Source organism: Antechinus flavipes, chromosome 2 (genome assembly GCF_016432865.1).
Source record: "Antechinus flavipes isolate AdamAnt ecotype Samford, QLD, Australia chromosome 2, AdamAnt_v2, whole genome shotgun sequence".
Classification (NCBI taxonomy): Eukaryota; Metazoa; Chordata; class Mammalia; order Dasyuromorphia; family Dasyuridae; genus Antechinus; species Antechinus flavipes.
The window spans coordinates 319,642,987-319,659,549 of NC_067399.1; the positions used below are offsets into that span (position 1 = coordinate 319,642,987).

At 38.0% G+C, this 16,563-nt stretch overlaps 1 protein-coding gene across 2 annotated transcripts in view; it reads left to right on the forward strand.

Annotated features, from left to right (window-relative positions):
• ENTPD5 (ectonucleoside triphosphate diphosphohydrolase 5 (inactive)) overlaps positions 1-16,563 on the forward strand; it is a 43,413-nt gene that overhangs the window by 9,227 nt on the left and 17,623 nt on the right. The window contains exon 1 of one of the 2 annotated variants that reach the window (XM_051977629.1): positions 13,637-14,333. The exons of the other annotated variant lie outside the window; for it this stretch is intronic. The gene's annotated coding sequence lies outside the window, so the exon portion shown is untranslated. Of the gene's footprint in view, positions 1-13,636; positions 14,334-16,563 lie in introns of those variants that run through there. 2 annotated transcript variants of the gene reach the window in all.

Genomic DNA, 16,563 nt, shown 5'->3' on the forward strand with positions numbered 1-16,563 from the left:
CATGCAAAGATAGTTTTCAACATTTACGTTTGCAAAATCCTTGTGTTCCAGATTTTTCTCCCTCCCTTCTAAATCTTTCCCGAGACAATAATCAGTCTAACATAGGTTAAACTATACCAAGTTATTATGGTTACTATTGCGATTAGAAATGTTTTCTAAAAATGAAGTGATTGTAAACGATTTCAGTTTAGTTTGTTGGTTTTTTCTTAACTAAACGGATCATATTAGTTTCAGTTCTATTACCATAGAATTTTTCTATTTATTTTACTTGCTCTAGCTCAATCTCTTTTGGTATTTAATTTTATCCTTAGATTTATATGTGTTACCAACACAAGAAATGACTTTTTTTTCCCCTTTGCACTATCTCTAAATATATCTCACTTTACCAGAAGTTTATATTCGTATCTGACCAAGAAAAATGTTTCTTAAGTAGCAGTTTTTATGCATTTTAACTCTTCAACTCTTCAGTGTCTACATTTTAAAAATAGTATTGTCTGATTTGGGAGTTTCAAAAAATAAGTAGCAACATAATAATATCTCGCACTTATGTATTCAGAGATAACATAATATAATAAATGGAAAGAAAGGGCTTAAAGTCAAAAAGTCTTGCCACTGACACAAGTTAGCTGTGTGAACTTAGACAACAAGTTGTCTAGGCAACTCTTTAAGATTAAATGTGCCCACCTGCACTGGTAGAGGGAATTTCTTCACTTGGGAATTCTCTACTCTATCAAATTTGTAGGTCTAACCCTAATCCTATATATATTAATCTGTTGATAATTAACTTAGATCCACAAAGGACAAGTGTTACTTTCCCAGAGTGATAGAACTAGTGTCAGAACTGGAACTCAAATCTAGTGGGTTAACCACTATGCCATCATACTGCTGCATAAAATAAAAGTAGAATAGTACTTAACTAGAATATGGCTTCTAATTAAGATGGTTCAGTGAAAAACCACATACCAAGTTAACCTTCAAATGTATAATACATAATTTACACATAAAGGGTGATATCATAGAGGAACAGGGAGGAATTACCTTTTAAATCTATGGATAGGAAAAGAGTTCCTGACCAAAGTATATATATTGAAGGTCACAGAAGACAAAATGGGCAATTTTTATTACATAAAACTAAAAAGCTTTTTACACAGAAACAATGAAGTTGAAATTATAAAGGATATGAGCAACCAGAGAAAAATCTTTGTAGCAGGTTTCTCTCATAAGGGTCTTAATTCAGAGATTTTTATGAAATGCATTCAAATTTATAAGAGTAAGGTAAGAATAAGAGCCATTTTCAGTTAATAAATAGTCAAAGAGGCATTTTCTTTAAAGAAATTCAGGCTATCAATAAACTTATGAAAAAATGCTCCAAATCACAAATAATTACATATATTCAAATTAAGACAGCCGAGGTTATGTTTTACACCCATCATATTGACAAAGTCAACTTACCCAAAAAGGAAAAGGACAAATGTAGCAGAGGCAGTGGGGGGGAAAAAGGCATATTAAATACAATGTTGGCAGAATTATGAATTCATTTACAGCCATTCTGAAAGTAATTGAAACTACATCCTAAAAGTTACTAAACTTTTAATACCTATGACTGCAAAGCCATTACTAAGCCTAACAACCAGAGCAACTTATGAAAGAAGAAAGGAATCCATAAGTATAAATATATTTATATCAGTTCTTTGATGGTGGAAAAGAACTAGAAACTAAGGAAACATTAACTGTGGAATAGCTGGACAAATTATGGCATAGAAATATTGTTGGAATCTTTACAAACTACTAACTCATTAGAGTTGATGTTTTGATGTTGTGATTTTCTTCTTTTAAATATAATAGTTCTCTCTGCGAGAGAAGGTTTCTTGGGGAGGTTTTTGGAGGCAGCCTTAGTATCAGTTCAGATCAATAATTACCCCAAATGCAGCCAGCTGGTAAAAATACAAATGTTTATTTCTCCTTCCAAGTCTTGTCTCTTTCCTTGGGCCCGGATAGCTAGATTCTTAGAGGTCTATCTCTCTGCTCGGTTCCAAGAGCTCCCTCCGAATGTCTCCAAATCCAAAGGTTTGTCCTTCAGCCTCTGCCTCTGCTTTCTTCAGCCTCCAGCCAGCACAAAGATGGAATGAATCTCTTGACTTCCGAAGAAATTCTCTCCTGGCTTTAGCTCAACTCCGACTCATGGCTTCTTCTGACTTGACACTCCCCTCTCCATGTAATTTGGCTGAATTCTGTCTGAGAGCCTCTGTCTGAATCTTATATGTGAGAGAGAGGAATTGTGGGATACGAAAGAGAGGGATTATGGGTTTTCTCCCAGAGTGCTCTCTGGCCCTAAGATCTTCAAGGGAGATGTGAATTCACAAAGTTACACAGTTTACTTTGTGAATCTCCCATACTTATGAATTTCAATGAGTAAAGGTGTGAACACAAGTATTGTATCAATTAGTTCTACTTAGTACCTGGTTTCAGGTTCTGGCCCAAAACCTCAACTCTAATGAATTAGCAGTTTGTAAAGATTCCAACAAAATATAGTAAATATTGTTTTGCTATGAGAAATAGTGAAAAGTACAATTACAGAGAAACCTGGCAAAATTTCTGTGTGCTGATGCATATTGAAATAAGCAGAAGCAGGAGCATAGTGTATACAATAACAACTTTGAACAATAACAAACATCTTTGAAAGACTTAAGAACTCTGACTGGTGCATTGACCAACCAGAGATATAATGAAGAAAGCATGCTACTCAGCTATTAACAGAGATGATGAACTCAGAGTACAAATTAAGACTTTTTTTTTGCAGGAATGTATTGTTTTACTGTTTCTTTTCCATTGAGGGGATGGAGTATGATAGGAGAGAAAGACCCTATATTTTTATTCATTGAAAAAAATTAAATAAAATATTTTTAAAGTTTGCCAAGTAAAGGGTGGCAGAGGAACCCAATCTTCTCAAAAGGACTCCAGCAAAGACCTAAGACAGCACTGGAATGAAAAACATTTGAGGAAATCTACAGTAAATGCTTTCATCCATTTCAGCATTACACAAAAACATAGCTATTATTGGAAAAGAGCCTGTCCAAAGAAGCTTGATTAAACACAGAGAAAACAAAAAAGAAGCTTCTCAATTTGGACTAGAAATATTCTGGAAACACCTAGACCAAAAGACTTGGACAAAAATGATTGGAATCTTTTAGCACTGTGACCTTGGACTAGAGTCCAGTACTACACAGACTAGGATAGCATTGCTCAAACTGGGACTCTGATCTGAATTGTACCAAAAGGCCCTGAAAATAAAACTATGAAATCCTGTGATCCAAGATCACCTGAAATCTACCAGTGCTTAGAAGACAGACCCAACAGGAGCTATGGAAGCCAGCAGTAAGAACCCATGTAATCAATCTCAAAATCAAAGTAGGCCCATCCAAGAAAGCAGGAAAGGACAAAGCCTGACTCTGACATGACATTCCAATTCAGGAATTTCGATTGGAAATGAATAAATAGGAGACATAGAGTCTGATAAAGAAATATTGGTGATCTAAAGAAGCCCAAGCAGAGTCTCAGAAAAAAGATGTCTCATTCACAAGGACTTACTTCAAGAATATCTGGAAGAAATGAATGAAAAGATTTTTAAAAATGAGAGTATGGGAAGAATATATCACCTAGAAGAGAAAGTAGTTAATCTTGACTCAAGTAATAGGCTCCCTGAAAATTAAAATGGACTGAACAATTCTAATAAGAAACATTAACATGAAAAAACAAATATTAGAACTAAAAAAGCCTTGAAAAATAGAAGAAAATATAAGATACTTAATACAAAAAACAACTGGCCTAGAAAACAGAGCAAGAAGAGAGAATGTAAAACTCATTGGACTCCCTAAAAAACATGACAGCAGCACTAGACTAGAGTTAAAAAAATCTGAGTTCAGATCCCACCTGCTTTATAATCCTGGGCAAGTCACAACCTCTGCTGCCTTGGTTTACTCATATATAAAATGGGGATAATAATAGTACCTACATCCCAAGGTTGGTTGTAAGAATAAGATGACATAACATTTGTAAAGCATTTTGTGAATCTTAAAGCACTAATATAAAAACGCAAACTATTACCATTTTGGCACTCCCCACACTCCCACACTTCCCCCAAAAGGCTTGGATTCCCTTTTTCAAGAAAAAGTACTAGGGGAAATACCACAACATTTTTGCTTTATTTCAGTTGTGTATGAGGTTTCCTGCAAGCTTTTTTTGTTTACTTTTGTATTTATCTTGTTTTTTATATCATCTTCATTTCCCAATATATCCTCCTTCTTTCCAGGATAACTTGTTATAACTACAAATATCATTCATAGCAAAGAATTTATTTAAAAAGAAATTTTAATTGCAAAACCAACCTGTGTATCTACTGAGCCTTACAGGATATGCATTATTTCATATTATAGTTCACCAATGATAAGGTTAACCTTGGTTGTTAACTTATATTTGGTCTAAAGATAAATTTATCCTGATTTTCCAAGACTGTCCATGCCATTATGGTTCTTACAAATTTAGCACTGGAAGAGACCTGAAAGGTCATATAGTTCAATATTCTTATTTTATAAATGAGGAATCTGAAGTCCATGAAGGTCAGGGAAGGTGCCCAGGGTCACACTTAGTAAATAAGGAAGTTGTCATTGGAACCCAGGTCCCTGTGCCAACTTGTTTCTATTTCCTTGGACTGTAGCAAAAATTGTTCCCTTATTCTCATCATTTTAAAAGCCCTAAATTTTTTCCCTATGCTTAAGGATTCTGATAGTTTCTCTTGGGGTAGATCGAAGCAAAAAAGACTTCTCTAGAAATCCACAAAGTAGCTAATATAGCAGCAGACATTAATGGCTTTGGGGTAAATCCAAAGTATAAAATAGTTTTTCATTGAGCAAAAGGACTTGCCTCTGATTCTCTTGTAAATGTCAGAAAGACACATCCAGGGTACCACTACAGCGTTGTTGTTTTTTTTTTTTTTTTGACTTTCTGAAACTGAAAAATCACAAGGCTTTGGGAGTTTAGTATCCTAGAATCAGTGATTTGTTCCTTTGTGCCAGGATCTGCCTTAAATTTACTTTATTATAATTGTCTTATTTTCATTTTTGTTGATTATTTTATCCTCTTGTAAGTATTTGGCTAACTTTTATTTCCATGTTATAATTTAAAATTTGAGTTACAGTTTAAACTTATCTGTTTAATTTTTCATTTTCACTGTTAAAAACAGCTTCCCTTTGATATTCAGGGATATGTACAAATAGGATATGCTTTCTAGATTGTAGAAAGGCCTTTACTTGTGTCAGGACCTCTTATTTCATATGCAGCATGGAAGTGTTGTATGATTCAAGAGGAGGCAGAATTGACATCTGGAGCCTATTCTTTCCCTTACTTTTTCTCCAAAAGAGATTCTAATTCTAGGCTGGGAAAACAGGAGGTTGGGGCCAAAGGATAATCACTTGACTCTCCTCTGAGAGAGAGGGTACTAGACTAGAATTATATCTCTTAATAAATGGAGAGAAGATAAACTCCCAAATTCAAGGTTTGAATTTCTTCCCACCAAATACTTATCCCAAATGAACACATAGCAAATAGGAAAGAAATCCATTTATCCAAATTATATTAAACAAATTAGAACACATATATGTTGGAATCCTTACTAACTGCTAAGTAATTAGAGTTGATCTAATCTTACAAGAAGTTGTTTTGGCCAGAACCTGAAACAAGGTACTAAGTAGAACTAATCAAGACAAGGCTTGTGTTCCCACCTTTACTCATTGGACTCCACAAGTATGCTAGCTTCAAAAAGTACACTTTCTACACCACACCTTAAAGCTCTTTGGGCCAGAGAGCACTATGGGAGAAAACCCATAATCCCATTCTCTCAGAAGGTTCACATATAAGGCGAGACAGCCATTCCAGAATACATTTTTTCCTCTTGGCTGGCTGATCGCGCTAGACTCGAGAGAAACGACTCTGCTGCAGAGAACACTTTTGACGGATTTCAGTGGAGCTACGCCAGAAGCCATCTCTGTTGGAGGCAGAAGAAAGCAGAGGCAGAGGCTGAAGGACAGAACCTTTGGATTTGGAGACATCCGAAGGGCTCCAAGCCTCTAAACCGGCTGTGCCCTGAGAAGAACAAACTCCAACATTTGAACTCTTAACATTTGGCGCCCAAGCGTGGGAACCAAGGACCCTACTTTCACTGAAGAAGTCTCCAGTGACCAGGAACTGAGTGAGTACAACCTTTTTTGGCTGAAATGGGACAGATCCTAGGTAAAGATTCTCCATCCCCCACCCCAACCCCCCCAACCCCAGACCCACCCAGGAGTGGTGCTATAGAAAGCCTGCTTAAGCTGATAGAAGATCAAGGGCTACTTGTAACTTGGGAACAGGCAGCTAGACTTCTGGCTACATTAAAACGCACCTCCCCTTGGCTCTTAGAGGAAGAGAAAATCTCTCTAAAAAACTGGGCATTGGTTGGTCAACAGCTCTCCGCATATTACAATGAAAACGTCCTCGTTCAGTTTCCATTGAAGTATTCTTTTTATATAATACGATACAGATGGCCTTAAAATACCGTACTTGTTCTAGGAGAAAAGGAAAAAACTCTAGGAATAGCCAAAGGGGGAAGCCTGAGATAAAGGAGGAAGACAAAGAACAGATTAATGGCCATATCCCCACAGGGCAGGGAGACTTAAGTAAGGCTCAAGGGTGGGGTGAATCTGAGGCAGCCTCAGCCCCACCTGAGGAGCAGGTAATTGACTCTCCTTCATCAACTCCACCCTCTTGGATGGAGGGAGGAGGGGTAGTGGGGGGGGCAGTGACAGCAACAGCACCTCCCCCCCAGCATCTAGCACCTCCCCCTCAGCATCCAGCACCTCCCCCTCAGTATCCAGCACCTCCCCCCCAGCATCCAGCACCTCCTCCTATGAGTAGATTGCAAAAGGGACTAATTAAGGCCAGAGAAGAAGGGAAAAATGTATCAGAATTTCAACACCACATTTTTCCTGTAATTCAACAGTTTAATTCTTCAGGTCAAGAAAGTAGAAGATACTCACCTTTTGATATAGAAATCCTCAAAGACCTGAAAAAAGCTTGCACTCTTTATGGGGCTACATCAGCTTATGTTAAGATGCTATTACAAAATTTGTCTTTTGAAATCTTGACCCCTAATGACTGGAAATCGATAGCAAAAATATGCCTAGAACCTGGACAGAACTACTTGTGGCTTTCTGAATATAGTGAGCTCTGTAGGATAGAAGCCCAACAAAATATTCAAAGTGGAGTTCATACGGCAATCACCTGTGACCTATTAACAGGTACAGGTCTTTATGCAGATGTCGCAGCACAAATTGGTTATTCTGTAGCAGCATATCAGCAAATTGCTGATAATGCTATCAAAGCGTGGGCTTCACTTCACAATAAAGACGACAAAGGGGGGGCCTTCACAAAAATAACACAAGGGCCAAATGAACCCTTCGCTGACTTTGTGGGACGCTTGCAGACAGCTATCATAAGAACAAATGGAGAAAATGCAATAACAGACATCTTGATAAGGCAACTTGCTAAGGAAAATGCTAATGAGGTTTGCAGAAGAATTATACTAGGACTGCGCAAGGATGCTCCTTTAGAGGAACTCATAAGACGCTGTGCCACAGTGGGCACAGGTGCCTTTTATAGCCAGGCTATGATGCAGACTTCCCAAAATCCAAACATGAGAAGACAGAGTCCCTCTTGGCAAGGGACTTCCAGAGAGACTCGTAGATGCTTTCAGTGTGGAAAAGTAGGACATCTGAAAGCTCAATGTTGGTATAGAGATAGAATGGGAAGACAAGGTGGGAGAACAAGACCCCAAACCCCATGTCCAAAATGCAACAGAGGCTTCCATTGGGCCTCAGAATGCAGACAGATTCAGGGAAACGGGATGAGGGGCCCAGCCCCAGGGCCCAAGGCAAAAAACACTTGGGGCATGATGGCAGCCAATGGTGCACCCAGAGAGTGCCTAGAAGTCCAGTACCCAGACATGACCAATCAGCCAGAAAGCCATATGATGGGAGAAGGGGATTACACAGTCAACCAGCCAGGAAGCAACCTGATGGCAGAAGGGAATTACAATTGGGGAGAATAGAGCTGTATGCAGCTGGGACAACTGAGATACCCCCTGGAGAGGTGAAATCTGTTCCTCTCCAGCCTATGGATCCCTTACCTCCAGGCACAGTAGGCTTGACCATTTCACCTCTTTGTATGTACAAAACAGTGTCCATCCACACACTGATGTGGGAAACTGGGGAATGTGTAGATAATATCCCAGTCACTAATACAGGTAGTCAATGTGTGACTTATCACCCAGGAGACGTAGTAGCATCAGGTTTACTCATACAGAATCCTAATAAGCAGCCTCGTGATAGTCACCCAGGTTCTGACTCCAGACCACAAAAACCAGAAATATATTGGACAGCAGCAGTAACGGCTGACCGACCTATGCTCACTATCTATATAAATGGCCTACCATTGGAAGGATTGGTAGACACAAGTGCGGATTGTACAGTTATTAGAGGTGCCAGTTGGCCCAGTCACTGGCCAAAGATTAAAGCAGATACCTATATGTCTGGAGTAGGAGGATCAATAGCAGCTGAAGTTAGTGCTGCCCCTATGAGATGGACTTTTGAAGGCAAAACAGGAATTTTTACTCCTTTTATAGTTGAAAAAATCCCCATCAATCTGTGGGGAAGAGACGTTTTACAACAATTGGGGTTAAAAATGAGTACTTCGGTTTTTTAATCAGGGCTGCTGTTGAAGGCCTGCCAACACTTTCACCTATTCCTATCCAATGGAAAACTGATACACCAGTGTGGATAGAACAGTGGCCCTTAAGTAGCGATAAAATTCAGGCCTTATTAGATATAGTACAGGAGCAGCTTGAACAAGGGCATTTATAACCTTCTCTAAGTCCTTGGAATTCACCAGTGTTCGTTGTAAAAAAGAAATCGGGAAAATGGAGGATGCTCACTGATTTAAGAAAAGTGAACGAACAGATGGAAACTATGGGAACTCTTCAGCCTGGACTTCCATCTCCTACTCAGCTTCCTAGAGAATGGCCTCTTTGGGTTATAGACATCAAGGATTGTTTCTATTCCTTTCCTCTGGATAAGGAGGATATGAAGAGATTTGCCTTTTCGGTGCCCAGTGTCAATTTAGCTGAGCCTTATAAAAGATATGAATGGACGGTTTTGCCACAGGGTATGAAGAACAGCCCCACTATGTGTCAAATGTATGTTGCTGCTGCTCTTGCTCCAATAAGAAAAGCATTTCCAAAAGTTATGCTATTACATTATATGGATGATATATTGGGTTGTGCACCGGAGGAACAAATTCTAGAAGCATGTCTACAAAAAACCATAGAAACACTAAGATACTACAAACTTCATATCGCTACAGAAAAAATTCAAAGACATGCTCCTTTTCAATATTTAGGATATGAAATATATCCTAAGGCACTTACTCTACAAAAACTGTCTTTAAGAACAGAGAGGTTGAACACCTTAAATGATTTCCAAAAATTAATAGGAGATATCCAATGGATGCGTCCAGTATTAGGTTTAACTACCAATCAATTGCAACCCCTATATGACATTTTAAGGGGAGACACTGCTTTAAATTCACCACGCCGGCTTACAAAAGAAGCTCAAGAGACCTTGAGAGAAGTTGAACTGGCTTTATCCAATGTAGTTGAGAGAGTAACTCAAAAACCCTTGGAAATATCAGTTTTTGCTACGAAAGAAGCACCCACAGCAGTCCTTCATCAAGGAGACAGTGTGATAGAGTGGGTGAACCTCCCAGCACAACCAGAACAAAGCCTTACGCCTTACCCAGTGCTTGTGGCTAGGATTCTATTAAAGGCCATTAAGCGAGCAATACAATTATCTGGGACAAGACCTGGCAAGATATATACCTTCTATACAAATGCACAAATTAATGTATGCTGTGAAACCATCCCAGAGTGGCAGATTTTATTGGCCATGGCTCCAAATTTTGCACATGGATCTCCATTAAAGATAACCAGACTACTGCATAATTGGCAATGGATTTTTGAAGAGAAGGTTTCTAAGGTTCCTCTTGAAGGACCAACCATCTTTACAGACGCAGCCAAACAAAATATTTATGCTGTATACTCTCATGATCTAACCGTAAAAAGAGTAGTCAGAACTCCTTTTCAGTCCACTCAGCAGAACGAATTATATGCGATCATGCTAGCTCTCACTTATTACCCAGGCGACATAAATATAATATCTGATTCAGCCTATTCAGTAGGTGTGGTACAAAGAATTGCCACAGCCCAAATAAAATTTGCAGCTTCTAATATATATCAGCTCTTTAAGGAACTTCAAGAGCAAGTGAGAAAGCATCCAGGAAAGATTTATATCCTGCATGTCCATTCACATAGTGGACTTCCAGGTCCTATTTTTGATGGAAATTCAAAGGCAGATAGCCTTTTAACTATGTTGGCCAGTACGCCTTTATTTCAGGAGGCCCAGGAATCCCATTCTAAATACCATCAGGCTGCTCGAGCTTTGCGTTTACAGTTTGGGATTACAAGAGAAGAAGCTAGGAGCATAGTGAAAAGCTGTACAGCTTGCCTTCCCTTCCACGCTCCTACACTGCCTCCAGGGAAGAACCCTCGTGGTTTGAGACCCAATGAAATCTGGCAAATGGATGTGACTCATTATAAATCTTTTGGTCGTCTGTCTTTTATCCACGTTGTGGTAGACACCTTTTCAGGATTCACTTTTGCCATACCAGCAGCAAAAGAGACAGCCCGAGTGGTCACTGAATTCCTCATTCAAGCATTCGCAATTATGGGTGTGCCACAAGAAATAAAAACAGATAATGGACCGGCATATACCTCCAAACATTTTGAACACTTTGGTGCACAGTATAAGATTCTACACACTACTGGCATACCCTTTAATCCTCAAGGTCAAGCAATAGTAGAAAGAAGAAACAGAGACATTAAGACACTCCTCCAAAAACAAAAGAAAGGGGGAGCCACGGGTAACCCTAGAGAACTTCTAAATTTAGTTCTCTATACCATTAATTTTTTAATCTTTGATAAAGATGCACTGGCTCCAGCAGACAGGTTTTATAACCCACCAGAAGAGCAGTGTCCAGTGCGAGCAGCTCCACTATCTTTAGATAATCGCCAGGTGATGTGGAGAGACCCAGAAAGTGGTGAATGGAAGGGACCAGATAGGCTAACTGCTTGGGGGAGAAGATTTGCTTGCATCTCTACAGGTGGAGAAGGAATCAGATGGGTGCCTACGAGCTGCATTCGCCTTGTCCATCGCAGAAAGATGGAGCAGACCCTTGAAACAAAGGAGAAGACCCAAGAAATATCGGGTGGTTCTGTTGCTGATTGTGCTCACAAGAATTATTAGATTCCTGGCACATGAACTAATGGACAATGGAATCCTATTGGACTGTTTCTAGGACTTATGGACATGTGTAAATTTTCAGATTGATTCTTGTTATTTGTTACATTACTACTAGCCTGTGTTATATTGCTATGTGCTCATGTAAATTATGTATAATGCCTCCCATATTGATGGATTTATGTATACCATGTATATCTGTTACAAAGTTCTGGCCCATATTGATGGATTTATGTGTACCCCCTCAAAAACCCCCTATGTCTTAAAACAAAAGAAAGGGGGAGATGTTGGAATCCTTACTAACTGCTAAGTAATTAGAGTTGATCTAATCTTACAAGAAGTTGTTTTGGCCAGAACCTGAAACAAGGTACTAAGTAGAACTAATCAAGACAAGGCTTGTGTTCCCACCTTTACTCATTGGACTCCACAAGTATGCTAGCTTCAAAAAGTACACTTTCTACACCACACCTTAAAGCTCTTTGGGCCAGAGAGCACTATGGGAGAAAACCCATAATCCCATTCTCTCAGAAGGTTCACATATAAGGCGAGACAGCCATTCCAGAATACATTTTTTCCTTTTGGCTGGCTGATCGCGCTAGACTCGAGAGAAACGACTCTGCTGCAGAGAACACTTTTGACGGATTTCAGTGGAGCTACGCCAGAAGCCATCTCTGTTGGAGGCAGAAGAAAGCAGAGGCAGAGGCTGAAGGACAGAACCTTTGGATTTGGAGACATCCGAAGGGCTCCAAGCCTCTAAACCGGCTGTGCCCTGAGAAGAACAAACTCCAACATTTGAACTCTTAACACATATACAGAGAAGAATATATACTAGATGATACAGAGTAAAGAACCTTTCTCATTGGGAGCCAGCCAACTCAGCTCAACCAAGGGAGAGAATACAAATCTTATGTAAGGGAAAATTCCCCTAAGTCTCGAGTGTAGCAGACTGAAGATGGGAACATGATGGAATCTGCCAATTCTACTCATGTCAGCTTCTTCCCAGAGTCTTTTCCTTTAGCAACCAGAAATGGGGTTGGTAGCTTCCATTTTTCCTATCCAAGATGGAAACCAGGAGTGCCAAAAGGAACTCAAATTTGAAGAGTCCCAAAGAAGATAGGCTGAAGCTCTCTCATTATTACTAACTCTGTCCCATGCATCATACAAGGCAGGGCATTAATCTCTACCAAAGAGAAAAGAGTTTCATACCAGTGGGATTTGGGACTGGGATTACAGATAGTTTCAGCATTGGAATTTTATGGTCTATTTGATACTAATTGACTTCAACATTTTTATTTTGTTGTGTTTTTTTTTAATTCTGAGTTTAATAGCCATCAGAAAACATAAAACTTAGGTACAAAAGAATTTAAAAGTTTTAAATTACACCATAATAATGATTAATAGATATTTATTAATTAGTGACCCTAAATTTCAGTGTCATTTATCTTTAAATGTGTATACAGTAATAATTTCAACAAGATAGTAATAAGTTTGTCCTATTCGTTTCTAAGTATTCCTCCCAGTCCCATTACAATTTTTAAAAAATTTATTGCTGCTGTTATTATCTACATAATTATTAAGTGTAAATATTATTTACACCCAAATATTATTTGGGTTCTAAATTCATTGAGAGTCACTTTCATCTAAATCTTCCCTTTTCATATCATTTTTATGTGTACAACAATATTCCATTACATTTATATTATGTTTATCTATTCCCTAATTGTTTGATGAATGTAACTTCAAAATTCCATTTTGAAATGTAGTATAATCTATTTTGTGGAAGTATGAGCTTTGCTCACAATAGGAAGATGAATAGATCACTATCAAATGATTGTGTAGAGCTATTTTAGGGATTTGGTCCATACTTGTGATTTCATTAGTGTTTTCATCTCCCAGTTTGGAAAACCCTTCTACCAATGAAGGTAGCAAATTCATGGGCAGTTTTTAAGGTCATTTACTGGGGCTGGAGCATTGAGAGGTAAAGTGACTTGCCCATGATCACAAGCTAGTATATCAGAAGCAAGACTTAAATCCTGATCTCCTTGCTTCCAAGACTGACTTTCCATTATTCCATATTACTTTTCATGGACTTATGTCATGTGGAGTGAGGATTGGAAGGAGCACTATCAGAGAACACTATGTAGTGTAGGAAGGACTTTGCCCAAGGATGCCAACATAGAGAAATGGGCTGGAGCATGTCTTTCTTCCTTTCTGGAAGAGCATAATTTCACACTTTTCTCCTTTCCTCCCCTCCATTTATGGTCTTTATTAATAGGTTCTCTGTCATCCTCTACTACACTCTCAAGTGCATGGGGTAATTTCCCCACCTCAACCCACTCCCTCAACCGAATTTGCCTCAGATATAGTTTCAGGAAGTTACAAGTCTGGCCTCAGTTAATGCTGCAATAGAAACCCTTGTTCCCACCTAATCTTCCTGCCCATTGCACAGTTCTTTGAATTCATGTTACAGAAAAGGAAAAAATATAGTTCTTAGGTTTAAGCTTCTTTTGTTCCATAGGCAAAAATGTTATTGATACCACATGTAAAAATATGGCAACTGGACTTTTAGAAAAAGGGTGGATAAAGAAGGAGGAAAGGGGACAAGGAATGGGAGTGAGGAAAGGAGGGAGGGAAAGAAGGAAAGAGAGACAGAGAGAGCGGTGAGGGAAGGAGAGAAAGGAGGGGGAAGAAAGAGTGAAGGGGGGGGGGGGAGAGAGAGAAACAGAGACAGAGAACTTACAAAGAGAGAGGATGAGTTAGCAAAATGTCATGTACTAAATTGCAAACTAGCCCAAAGGTGAATGTGATTAGGGAACAGAAGTACAGCAGGAGCAAAGGGCAACTAACAGCATAGAAGAGAGAAGTTCTGAAAGACACACACGTACAGAGTGGGTAAGTTATTCCTAATTGACAAATTTTTTTGTGCTTTCATGTCCTCTCGGCCTTGGAAGAAGTTGGCAGTAGACATGGGTGTGTGAGGATCTTGAGCCATCTGAATACAAGAGCAATCTTTTTGAGAAAAGTATAAAGAAACATGACTTACTAAGCAAGTGCTTGTTCTATCAGGCACTATGCTGTAGTAAGATAGAGACATGTCCTCACTTCAAGAAACTTACATACCAAAAAAGAGAGACAAAAGAAGCCAAAGTTTTAAGAAAAATAAATTGAAGCAAAGGAAATTCCTGATGTAAACAAAAGACTGGGAAGAAGAGACTGTTGAATAGAATTTTAGCTTAAAAATCTGAAGTTAAATGGTCTAAAATAAATTCTGTTTCATAAAGGAGACAGATTTATCCTTTGAGGTGCATATAAAATTTTTTAACAAATGCATTCATTCAAATTGTTGCTACCAACAATCCTATAAGACTATCAGAAAATCATAGCTATGCTTAGAATAAAGTTCAGTGTTTAATAATACTAATGAAAACCTTGAGAATCACAAAAAAATTCATAATCAAATCATCAGTTTATTACTAGAATTGATATGTGGTGGTTTATGCCTTGACATTTTTGTAATAAGTATTTAACTATCATAGATGATTACTTTATCATTCAGCAGGAGGAAAAAAAATCAACTTATATGCTGCCAAATTGGTAGAAAATTCCACAAGCTACTTAATTATATGAGTTTCTTCTCTGAAAATCAGTAAACTTTTCAAAGCACTTCTCAATAGCTATTTTTTAAAATAAAAAAAGCACTGGAGAATGGAATTTAAGTTTTAGAGTAGGGAAATAGAAGGGACATCGAAATCATACAACAAAAATTCTCCACTTTTATTTCCTGTATTGTTTAATTTTAATTGTTTGGTTTAACACTTGGTGAATGACTATGCAGTTTTCATTACTTGATACGTGAAACCTTATGAGGTATTTGCTTTTATTGAAATCTCCTTGAGAACAAACAAATATTTGTTTGATGGTATTAGAAACCTGGAAGTTTTTCAGAAGCCATAATGAGATAAAAATATGACTGATACTTGATGAAGAGTGGGTGTGTTCTCCCTCTTCACATGCAAGCACCCATGGGGTGGTTAGGAAACATCTGTTGGACTGATGAATGAAGGAAGCCCAGAGGCTTTATTCTAGACATGTTTCCTAAAAGGAGAAAAGTTATTTGATTATTTGGGCAGTTGCTAACTAAGGCATAGGTTGATGAAAAGCAGTCATCTTAATAGATTCTAAGGAGAAAGGGAGTTAGGAATCAGAGAGTGAAGATTTAGGGCAGGAGTGAAGTGGATGGAGGCAAAGGTAAGAGGAATGTTATATGTTCAACTTCTCTTTTTATAGGTCTTTCTAAGCAGTTAATGGGCTTCACTTGTAGGTTGCCAAAGAGGAAATTCTCTTTGTAAAAATAAAATGTTGTATTCATGATCGCATAATAGAAATTCATGAAGTCACAAATTTGTGGGTTTAGCTCAATAATTGTCAATCCCAAGTTAAGGGTTTAGATAGTTCAGAATACCTCCACTTAAGAAAAAAAAAAAAGAATACCTCCATTTATCAAGCATGATATAAAGTTCTTCAGTTCAAAAACAAAATTTTCTTTAATTTACTTCAGTTTTTAAAATCTGCCAAAACCATGCTGTGCATAAATTTTATGGGAATATTAAAAAACTAAAACAACCTTAGGATATCAGATTTCAAAAATCTGTGACTTCGACTCAGATTATATATTGTAGTAACAGCTGTGCTAGAAAGAAAAGAGATGGGGATGTGTGGCAAAAATACAGAATTAGAATTCAAATCATAATCCATTACCTTGATTCTTATAGGAGGGAAGTATAAAAAACAGTTTATTCATTAAAAGATCAGTTTATATATTATACATTATTAAAATAAAGTACTGTGAGTGTATTTACTAGTGAGATAAACGTGTAAATGATAAGAATGGAAGACTTTAATCTTAAATAAGAAATGACATTTCATCCACTGTACCACCAATAAAGATTACCAGTAACAGGCCACATTCTCCTTTATTGATTGAATAAATGACACATTAAAACTTGCAAAGGTGATACAGTGTCAAGCCTGGAACTCAGGATGACTCATTTTCATGAGTTCAAATTTGGGCCTCAGATACTAGCTGTGTGATTTTGGTCAAGTCACTTAACCCTGTTTGCCT